The following is an 11,940-nucleotide window of genomic DNA, read 5'->3' as shown; positions in this document are numbered from 1 at the left end:
ATCTCAGATTCTCCAGCATCTGCAGTTCCTACTATCTCCATTATAATGCATTGTTTTAAGGATGAATAAAGCCTGTTTTCTTTTCCTCAGTTATTTAAACTTAATAATAGCCTTCAAAAAGGGTATCAGATAAATACTTGATCAAATAAAACTGCCAGGATATCGGTAAAGGACAGGGGGATGAGACCAACTGAATTGTTCTTTGTGACAGCTGTGTTCAGCTGAGCTGTACTAAGATTTTGTGAAATATCCTGGGATTTTCCTAATTTTATTTTTATTGTAAAAGAAAGGGAAAAGTTGAAACTTGGAAAATCTGGATAACTTCCGCGTCTTAAATCTATTTTTATTTGGAAACTAATTTAGACTCAAGAAAAAAATGGCTTTAAAGGGCACAGTTCAGCTACCTGTCAACTAAGAATGATTTACAGAGTTCACAAATGTCACTTCGACAAGGTTTCAGTTAACCCTTAGATGACTTATATCCAAAAGTCCGATTGATAACTCTTTTGGGGTGGATTTCTGGCCTAGTGGCAAGGGAGGGCGTTGGGGGCATCAGGATTCAATTCTACTGGCTGTTCGGCACCATTTGAACTGAGAGGAGCCAGGGTATGATATATGGCCCAGCAACAGCTTGGAAGCATTTGTTGGCTACCCCAGCCAGGAAATGCCCCTCAGCCCCTCAGGTGTACACAGTCATGGCCACACGTGAGACTCACAACCAAAGGATAAGTTGAAAATTGATCACTCGGACCAACTGGCGGCGTCAGCTAACCTTCTTTTCAAAGCTTGCAGTCATTGGTTAGAGTTGCCAAACCTCCCAGATTGGCCAAGAACCTCTGGGAATTGGAGACTACTTTCCCAGGTACAACAGCAGACACTCCAGGAGCAAACTCATAGGAGGAGGCATTTAAAAAAATCAGAGATCAAAAGGAAAGTAAAAGGCTGTTTGACTGATGGTCAAGGATTATCTAACTGGAGAAGAAGAGTCTGTTAGTTTTCCAATTGTTATGGAAAGCAGGGGAGTGCGGAATAGACCATGGAGGATGGCAAAACAAGAGTGTAAGGACCAGGGTTGAGGACAGGAACCATGATCGGCCCAAGTTGGTAACACTATCCTTAGCCCAACATACATTTGTGCTCTTTACTGGATTAGCTGGACAGTTCCAACTGATTAGTAAGGTCCTCTTGTGCAACACAAGCAGTGTTAAAAAATCAGTACCAACTTTGATTTAACAGCATCTTTAACATTGAGGACATATCAATGTGCTTCAAAGAGGAATAAGAAGAACTGAAAAGGGAAAAAAAATTAAAAGAACGGGATGTTCGGTGAAGGAACTAAAGGTGAGCTTTTGAAATGGAGAACTTGTTGGAGGAGTTACAGAGAAGATTCCAAAACATGTGTCCTACATCTCTGAAAGCATGGGCACAAGTTCAGGTGGATTTGGGAAGGCCTGTAGCATAGACAATATACCAGAATAAAGAGGGCCAAAGCAATTGAAAATGTTAAACCTAATTGATCATTTCCATTTGGAGGTGTGGTGGATCTAAGATGGACCACATGATGGGGATCAATAAGGACAATGGTGATGAGGGAAAGGATCATAGTGTGGGATAGGATTCAGGCAGTGGAGGTTTGAGTAAAGTGAGGTTAGCAGATGATGGTGGTTAGGAGGAGACTGGTTGAGTCTGGAGGTGACCAAGGCATGGATTTTTGTGGGTAGTTTACAGAGGTACAAATCAACAGTCTTTGTCATGAAGATAGTTTGGAATTCGAAGTTCAGATCAGTTTTGAATATAGTGGTGAGTTCAGAAATAGTTGAATTCAGCCAAGTGAAATATTTGGCAACGGTAAAAGTTTATGCAAGGATCAATCTCCCCAAGGTATAACCAGGGAAACACAAGACTGGATATCAGATCTGTGACCAAAGAGAACCCATACAATATGGAAACAGGCCCTTCGCCCAACAGGTCCACACCGACTCTCACAGCATCCCTACCAGGATCATCCCTCTATAACCCACCTAATCTACAGATCCCTGAACACTACAGGCAATTTAGCACCACCTGGCCTGCACATCTTTTGACTGTGGGAGGAAACCAGAGCACCCAGAGGACACCCACACAGACACGGGGAGAATATGCAAACTCCACACAGACAGTCACCCAAGGGTGGAATCAAACCCAGGTCCCTGGCGCTGTGAGGCAGCAGTGCTAACCACTGAGCCACCATGAAATGCTGTGAGGGGGGTGAGAAAAAGTGGTGTAGTGGTAGAAGTGGATGTCATCAGGTGACATGTATGCGACAACCTGATGTCTGTAAAGGTGCCACTGTGTCAATGAGGAAGGAAACTGAGACAAAGAAGGGAGCTGGACGTTTGTGACTCTGATCACTGATATTCCATGAGCCCTGAAGTCCTCACAGTGTAAAAAGAATCATGTGCCAATATCTCAGCTGTTTAGATGTCTACAACTTTGACCCTCTTGCATTGAAAAAGTTCATTGTGAGTGGAAAGCACTCTAGGATATCTCTACATTGGGGAAACGAAGCGTAGACTTGGCGACTGCTTCACAGAACATCTACGTTCTGCTCGCAAAAAAGACCCTGAACTACCTGTTGCCTGCCACTTCAATGCACCACCCTGCTCCCTGGCCAACATCTCTGTCTCTGGCTTGCTACAGTGTTCCAGTGAAGCCCAATGCAAGCTGGAGGAACAACACCTCATTTTCTGCTTGGGGACCCTACAGCCCTCCGGACTCAATATTGAGTTCAATAATTTTAGGGCCTAAACTCTCCCATGTCCCAGCCCCCCACCCCACACACCAGGCCTTGTTACCAGATAGCCTGCCATTACACACCCGCTGTTGTTAGTCACTAACAGTCCCCATTAACAACTACTCACCATCCCAGCCTGATCGTTAGCAACTCCTTTGTCTGCCCATTTGTCTTTCTCTCTCTTAGGGCTCTATCCTATCGTTTACTCCCTACCCCACCCACCTCCCTATTTTCTGCATATAAACTGACGTTTTCTCAGCCACCATCAGTTCTGAGGAAGGGTCACCGAACCTGAAACATTAACTCTGTTTTATCCTTCACAGATGCTGCCAGACCTGGTGAGCTTTTCCAGCAACTTTGTTTTTGTTCCTGATTTACAGCATCCGCAGTTCATTTGGTTTTTATTAGGATATCTCAAATGTTCTCCAAACTCAACTTATTAGTAGCCTGCATCGAAGTCAAGTTTAGTTAAGTATTTAAAGCACCGTTCTGTTTCTCTATAATTTCATCAACTATTAATACCAAATATCTTTCTCATTCTAATTCTTCATTTGGTAACTGCACATCAATGTAATTTCTAATCTGGTTCTTGTTCTTAGGTTTCTCAATCAGTTGTGTGGGTGAGACCTAAAGTTGAGCTCATCATCAACTTTCTCTATAATGTCAAGGTCAAGTAGATGCTGAGGTTTCTGCTTTGTTTGCTTTCTGACTTGAGACAGATCAGTGCACATTGATGCATGACTTGAGGCACTTTAGGGTCTATGTGCTGCTTGCATGTAATACTTGCAGTTTGGCAATACCTTTTCAGGAAGGTTGATTGTTTTGTGTGGGAACTACACATTTACTGCAGTCATGTGCAGATGTATTGCTGTGTGGAAACTAATATGTCCCATTCTCCATATGAGGCAGAATACAGAATTTATTCTGGTGTCTTTGAATGAAACTTGCAGTTCAAAAGGCCAGAGAACCTTTAGTGTCTTATCATTGTTTTAAAGGAAGATTTCTCTGTTAAAATCAGACAACGCTGGAAATACTCAGCAAGTCCAGTACAGAACTGAGAAAAGTTAGAAACAGAATTGATTTTAAGGGATAAATGGGAAAAGGTACAAAAGAATGGTCTAAGACAGAGAAGCGACTGAATGGTGGAGGAATTACTTATAGAAGGCCAAAAGGAATAGAGACAAGAACAGAAACAAAGAAGCAACAGTTATGCTAAGAAGTGTGAAATCCTCTTATGAAATTAGAAAAATAAGTGCTTACGGTGCAAAAATATTGATTGTCTTTTAGGTATTTTGTGACACAGGCATTGTGGCCTATATGCTTAACAGTGATACAGAATAAACCTCCAGTAAGTCTTAATGAGGGGTTGCACTTGGCTTAACAAGATGCAGGTCATTGAATGATATCAATAGGTACAAGTTTCAGTAGCTAGTTAAACGTGAATTAAAATTAGTATTAACATCTGAAGAGAAGAGGAACAGCCCAGACTTCATGTTTAGCTAGGAGACACTGATAACAGATCTGTCTCCATTGGGATCTAGAACTAGACTCCCCTTTTCCCCACATAAGACTGTAGGATGTCATCAGACTGGGTAGAGTTAATTGCAGTCTTCAACATTAACCTTGTTAAAACTATCAACTTGTACAATAATTATTACCAAGATTTGAAGAGTTCTTTGGTGAATGGTAATTTGCCACTCTTGAATCTGTTGAAAAGTGACGAAGTAGGGACAGAGCTCAAAGACAAAATCCGCAGAAGTCAATTTGCTGACAAAGCCAAGAAAATAGCAAGACCTCTAATTAACTTGAAAAATATCTTTCCACTGCAGGGGGAGGAGAAGGGAAGTTAAAGGTTGAAGAGAGAATGAAACAGTGATTAGCTTACAGTGTATAAGTGTGAATTTCGAGAATTCAGATCCTTAACAATCTCATATGAGATTGGAGAGATGGTGAAACTATTGGAAAGGTTATCCCTGGAACAGCAGAAACTTTGGGGGCACGATATAGGATTTGGATTGAATCGAGGCAAAGACTGGAGGGGAGACGTAAAATAAATGGTTTACTCGTGAACATGTACATAGGAAAGTATGTCAGTTATTATGCCATGACCACATAATGATACAGACACTCTAAAGATAACAGGAACAGCCTGGACCTCATGTTGGACTAGAATGTATTAAACTAGCAAAATATAATTAATGAACTGCATTGAAAAATTCTTGGATTGTAGCCAGATCCCTTTCATAGAGTAGTGTGTTCCAAACCGTATTTTAGCCATTTGATCGGAGTTGAAAAGCTATTAGAGGACAAAGTGAAGGGCAGCAGAAAGGGAGGTCAACCTGAGCTTAGTTGAGCGATAGATGTCACGAAGGGTTTCAGGTGAGCTGCAGTGGATGTATAAGGACGGCACAAGACAGGTGAATATGACATACTGGGACTACTTTTGGAGAAGCAATTAGCAGAGAGAAAAGCATCTATAGGTTTAATCACATGGGCTTGTCTCCAGGCAGAGTTCCATATGTCTTCACCATTCCTCTTTCCAAAACTACCTCTTTAGCCTTAACATCAGAAGGAACATATTAAAATATGACTATCTTTCAAAGTTTCATATTTGGATGTTAGTTTTCAACAGGCCAATATGATTTCCCAGTTCAGTCAGGAGCCAGTAAAGGTAGGAGCATGAAAAGGCCATTTGGCCCCTCAAGTCTGCTTTGCCATTCTCGGCCGTAGCTGATCATCTACCTCAATGCCAGTTTCCATGTGCCATTTTCCACTGCCTTAATCCCTGATCTCATTAATACTAGAAATCTATTTACTTCTGCCTTGAATGTACTCAATGGCTGAGCTTCTCTCGGGCAGGTTCCAGAGGTTCATTATTCTCTAAGTGAATAAACTCTTCCTCATCTCACCTCTTAAAATAGTGTACCACTCTGTGGCCTTGACCTACCTCCCTTGCAACCCAAACTCCACCCCAGTGGTAAGATTGCATCCATCTAGCCTTTTTAAGAATCTTTTGTCACAATGAGATTACTCTCATTTCTCTAAACTCTAGAGAAAACTTGCACACCAGTGTCCTCCACCTCTCCTCACAGGATTAGTCTTGCTATCTCACAGATTAGTTTGGTGATCCTCTACTGAAATCGTTCTATGACAAATATAAGTCCACATTACATTCTATCTGCCATGTCCTTGCCTACTCATTCGATATATCCAAATCCCTTTGAAGGCTCTTTCCATTTCCCCCTTACAACTCACATTTCTACCTGAACATGTGTCATCCACAACCTTGGAAATATTACATTTAGATTGTGAACAGCTGGGGTTTAAAGTTGTGATAAACTACAAGGAACAGCCTACCAACTGAGGAATCATGCATTTATTCCTATCCTCAGTTTTCTTACCATTAACCAATTATTATGACCAACTGTGAAGGAATAGGGCTAAAACATATGGGATGGATAGAAGAAATTAACTTTTTAATTTTTCGTAAAACCAACAACAAGCTGCACTCTTCCAAAGACAAAAATGACCAGGCATAACATGGTCAACTCACTTCACAACAATGTAGAAGAGCTGATAATGATTGCACATAAAAGCATTGTTCTAGGAAGCTTGAGATGGGACAACTCGCACAAGAAGTACAATACTAGTTTTGTTTTATTTGTTAACAGGATGAGAGCGTCGCTGGCTAAGTAGTATTTATTGCCCATCCGTAATTGTCCTGAGGGCAGTTCAGAGTCAACCACATTGCTGTGGGTCTGGAGTCACATATAGGCCAGACCAGGTAAGGATGGCAGCTTCCTTCCCTAAAGGACATTAGTGAACCAGATGGGTTTTTCCCCCAACAATTGACAATGGATTTGTGGTCGTCATTAGATTCTTTATTCCAGATTTCTTTTTATTGAATTCAAATTCCACCATCTGCCGTAGCGGAATTCAAACCTGGGTCCCCGGAACATTATCTGGGTCTTGGGATTAACAGTCCAGTGGTAATACCACTAGGCCATCATCTCCCCTAGTTCAGCTAAGTAAAACCACAAACTGATAAAGAAATGTCATTTTCTGAAGATGGGTCCAGACTAGAAATGTCAGCTTTCCCGCTGTTCTGATGCTGCTTGGCCTGCTGTGTTCATCCAGCTCTACACTTTGTTATATCAGATTCTCCAGCATCGGCAGTCCTACTATCTCTAAAGAAATGTCAATTCTTATATCTTACTTAGTACAGTGCCATGACCAAACAGATTGACTGTTATGACTGTCACCCAGGCCTAGTTTTTTCCAAAATAAATTCAAAAAACATTTCTTGGAAATGAGCTGGTATTCCAATTACAATAGAAAGGCTTTTCCTCTATTATGGGATAATGATTAGGAATGGTTTATAATTAATTGAATGACCATCTTCCACACCACCTTCTCATTATACAACACCAAAGTCATTATAAGTATCTCAACCTAAATGATGACATTGATTAAGGGATTCATAGGTAACCATTTCAGACCCATACTAAATCTATTCAGTCTCACACTGTCAGAGATCAAGGTAATATGCCTTTGATTTTTTAACGTCATGTGTTTATATTAAGCAGAGGATGAAGTTTAGATCCTCTCATAGAAATAAGAACTAGTTCTTTTTCAGCATATCTAGATATGCAATTTATTCTTTTTGTATTACCACCAAAATTTATAACTATACTAAAAGTATACATTTTCTTAAAATGTATTGTCCCAACTAAGCATATGCATCAAATTTTCAGTAAACCCAACTTATATTCCCGCAGTGAGGATGTTTCCTGAAGAGTTTCACCTGGACTGTTGCAAATCCAGCAAAATTGCAATCTAGCTAAAGAAAAAGATTGTATTTTAGCCTAATGGAAAAGAAGTAACACTCTTGACTGGTAGATGGGGTACTGCTTGGACTGTTGTGCACCTATTATGTCTCCTGAAGTCTAGCTCCCTCAGGCTCAAGTTGCAAGAAACTAGTTGAGAGATACTCCTGATCCAAATAGCTTCAAGTCAGTAGTAACCATTGTAAATAAAAGGCATGCAGCCACATGATCAGTGAGTTAATATAACTCTTGTAGTTCCCTTTTAATTTGAAATGATTTAAGTTAAAGCAGGCTAGCAGTCAAACTTTCATTTCGGTTAAATTTAGATTAGTTTATTAGAAGGTATTGTTAAAGGTTCCCTGGACATAAAGAAATAATACTATTAACAAGAAATTATTAATAGACAAATAAGACAACAGAATTCTTTAACAAGAAAATCCAAATTAGTGTATATGGGATACAAATCGGGCCTGTTGCTTGAAATCGGATTAAGCAGCTACAATTTCTATAGTCGAATAGGTGCTGTTTCCATAAACAGGAAGTTTCCTCAGGACAACAGATTTTGTTACAGAAATAAGATTCCAGGCTTTTGGTTCTGCAGGTGTGGCACTTTTAGCCACCCAGTTATTTTATAGCAGGTCTTATTCAGGCCAAAATGGTCACAATTATCAGGTGACAAGCAAAAAACACCAAGTCATTTTCCATGTAAGATATTTGCATTTCAGAGACATTTCATCCTCCATCTGTGAGTTTTAGCCCTTGTTCTGGTCCATGCCCAATTTATATATAACTTACATATAACAAGGGATTTGTTAACTGCTGGATGACAGCTTCTACATGTCAGGGTAGGTCTCAATAAATCACATGGAGATGGCAGAGTATATATAGTAAGGTGACTTGTAGCAGTCATGTTTTTAGCTTTTTTCCCAGTTACAGTCAGATTAACCTTTTTTAAATGGAAAGCAATAGCTTTTAACAGTTTTTCTCAAACAATGACCAGATTATAACTATACCATCATTTCATAATACTGAAGCCATGCCAAAATATTGCCTCATATCCTATGTACTATACTTTTGTATGGGACATTAACAGCCTTCTCCATGGACCTGACTCTCTGTTCTTCTACTGCCGATTCCAGCCTTGCCACTGGAGCCCACCTCCCAGCTCTGGACCTGACACCCATCCTCCCCTGCTGGATCCAATATCTCCCACCTATCCTGACCTCCACTAAACCCTCCATCACTTACCTGGCCTCTTTGCCACCTTGTGCCCTGGCAGCCTACCTATCTGTCACCTTACTTATTTGTCACCATACTTACTTGGTGTGTTACCCCCTCCCTTGTGCCCTAACCTCAGACTTGCCTTACTTATTTACCCTCTGACAGCAACTGACTTTAAATCTGAACCTTTAAATTATAGAATACGGCAGCTAACGGTTGTGAAAAAGGATGGGTGGTTTGCCTTTTCCAACTATTCTACACTACAAATTCCATGTCAAAATGGAAACACAACTCTGCATTTCTGAAGGAGACCTGATTGGAATCCACTGTCTGCAATACAGAGCTCTTGTGTAAAAAAAGGAGCTAAAATTGCCACTCGTCCGAAATCTAACCTGTTGCTTGCTTGTTCTGGGCACGATACATTAAGACTTGCTGTGTAGCCATACGTCCTCACAGCTTAGAGGGAACATCTTACTGAAATTCGGAAAACTTCATGCTAAGACTGAACTAATGGCAGTCAGTCAAGAGCAGGTAATCATTCTGGCTTATTGCCAACAACACTATGTAAAAGCTAGATCTCTCCCTCCCACAAACATAAAGCCAAATAAATAGATGCTATACCTTAGTTGGGAATGCAAAATGTAAACCATGTTGTAATAACATTGATGGAATTCAAAAGCTTAAAAGATCCGAGACAAAGAAGGGTTGTCTTTAAATATGCAATCCATCGTAACATTCCATTATCAGATTGCAGTTGAGGAATGGAACAAATGAGTAATGGGTACAGAATGTTATTATAGGAGAAAGTTCAAAATACAGGTTTCCTTATTCATTCATTCTTTTTCTATTTTTTCACCTGTCCTTCAAGTTCAGAATCTGTCCCTATAAACCTTCCAGTCCTCCTGTTTTCTTTTATTATTCATTCATGGGATAAGGGTTTCGCTGGCTAGGCCAGCATTTATTGCCCATCTCTAATTGAACACAGGGCAGTTGGCACCACATTGCTGTGAGTCTGGAGTCACATGTAGGCTAGAGCAGATAAGATAAGGATGGCAGATTTCCTTTCCTAAAGGCATTAGTGTACCATATAGGTTTATCCAACAATTGGCAATGGATTCATGGTTATCATTAGACTCTTACTTCCAGATTCCTTTTGTATTGAATTCAAATTCCACCATCTACTGTGGTGGGATTCAAACCCCAGCACCCAGAACATTCCTATGTCTCTGAATTAACAGTCCAGTGGTAATATCACTAGGCCATTGCTTCCCCCATCCGCATGTTACCACACAAATGCTCTTTGTGAACTATTCAAGAATTCACTGACACCCTGACTGACGTGAGTTAATTCACCACACTGCGCTGACTGAGCCTTGCACTGACCTGGCCTTCATATCTCAATATCAACCAGCAGCTCGCTTCCATATTGAAAATACAAGGAAAGATCTTAGCGTCTTATCACATCCTTGAGAAACAGCCCAAAGCGCTTCACCTACAATTATTTCCTTCAAAATACAGTCACTTGAGCAATGTACAGAAATACAGTAGTAATTCCACACACTATGAGGTTCCACAAGCAGCAATGAGGTGAACAACTAGCTAATCTGCCTGCAGTGGCATTTTTGAAGGAAGAATTCCAGCCAGAAGATTGGGAAACCTCCCTCCCTGCTCTTTAAGATAGTTCTGTGGATCAATAAAGTATACTTCAACAGTTAGACGAGGCTCAGTTTAACAAGTTACCTAAAGTACAAGTCCTCCAACCATGCAGTACCCTCTCAGTAATTCATTGTCACTTAATCCAGTTAATGATTTGAGGTGTTTACCATTCATGTGCTCCTTGTCTGCAATTTTATGGTTCTTTCCTTGAAACGTCCTTAATTTTCAAAATATTAGTCACAATCACAATATGCTTTCCTGCCTTCCAAATCAGTTACACATGATGCAGGAATTAAATTCACTCATCTTTGAGGTATTTATTAATTTGATTATGGACTGAATTTTAGCTCTTCTGATATACCTGTCACATGTCACTATTTACAGATATTTTTCCATAAATATGATTTGAATGTGATTTGCACAATGATAGTGTTGGCCATGTTTCTAAGGTGGCAATCCTGAAGCCTGCACTGGTCCATCAACACAAGTTTTAATCCCACCAAACTGAATGGAGAATTTCACGGAATCACAAAACTGTTACGGCACAAAAAGAAGCTATAGTGCCTGTGCCGTTACTATTATCTAGTACTAATCTCCTGCGTTTTCCCCATGGTCCTGCAGAGGTTCCTGATAAAAGCCTGAGAGAGTGTTGGGAACATCAGCTAAACTCTAATAGCGGCAGGATAGTTCAGTGGTTAGCATTGCTGCTTCATAGCATCAGGGACCTGGGTTTGATCTATTTCTCGCACTCTGTTTCAGCCCCTCTGTTTCTCGCACTCTGTTTCAGCCCCTCTGCTTCAGCCCCTCTGTTTCTCGCACTCTGTTTCTTGCACTCTGTTTCAACCCTCTGTTTCTCACACTCTGTTTCTCGCTCTCTGTTATAGCCCCTCTGTTTCTCGCACTCTGTTTCTTGCACTCTGTTTCAGCCCTTCTGTTTCTCGCACTCTGTTTCTCGCACTCTGTTTCAGCCCCTCTGCTTCAGCCCCTCTGTTTCTCGCACTCTGTTTCTTGCACTCTGTTTCAACCCGCTGTTTCTCACACTCTGTTTCTCGCTCTCTGTTACAGCCCCTCTGTTTCTCGCACTCTGTTTCTTGCACTCTGTTTCAGCCCTTCTGTTTCTCGCACTCTGTTTCAGACCCTATGTTTCAGGCCCTCTGTTTCAGCCCCTTTGTTTCTCGCACTCTGTTTCTCGCAATCTGTTTCTCGCACTCTGTTTCAGCCCCTCTGTTTCTCGCACTCTGTTTCTTCCACTCTGTTTCTTGCACTCTGTTTCAGCCCTTCTGTTTCTTGCAATCTGTTTCTCGCACTCTGTTTCAGCCCCTCTGTTTCTCGCACTCTGTTTCAGACCCTACGTTTCAGCCCCTCTGTTTCTCGCACTCTGTTTCTTGCACTCTGTTTCAACCCGCTGTTTCTCACACTCTGTTTCTCGCTCTCTGTTACAGCCCCTCTGTTTCTCGCACTCTG

This window comes from Rhincodon typus, chromosome 25 (genome assembly GCF_021869965.1).
Source record: "Rhincodon typus isolate 14 chromosome 25, sRhiTyp1.1, whole genome shotgun sequence".
Lineage (NCBI taxonomy): Eukaryota > Metazoa > Chordata > Chondrichthyes > Orectolobiformes > Rhincodontidae > Rhincodon > Rhincodon typus.
This window is presented reverse-complemented; position numbering follows the sequence as displayed.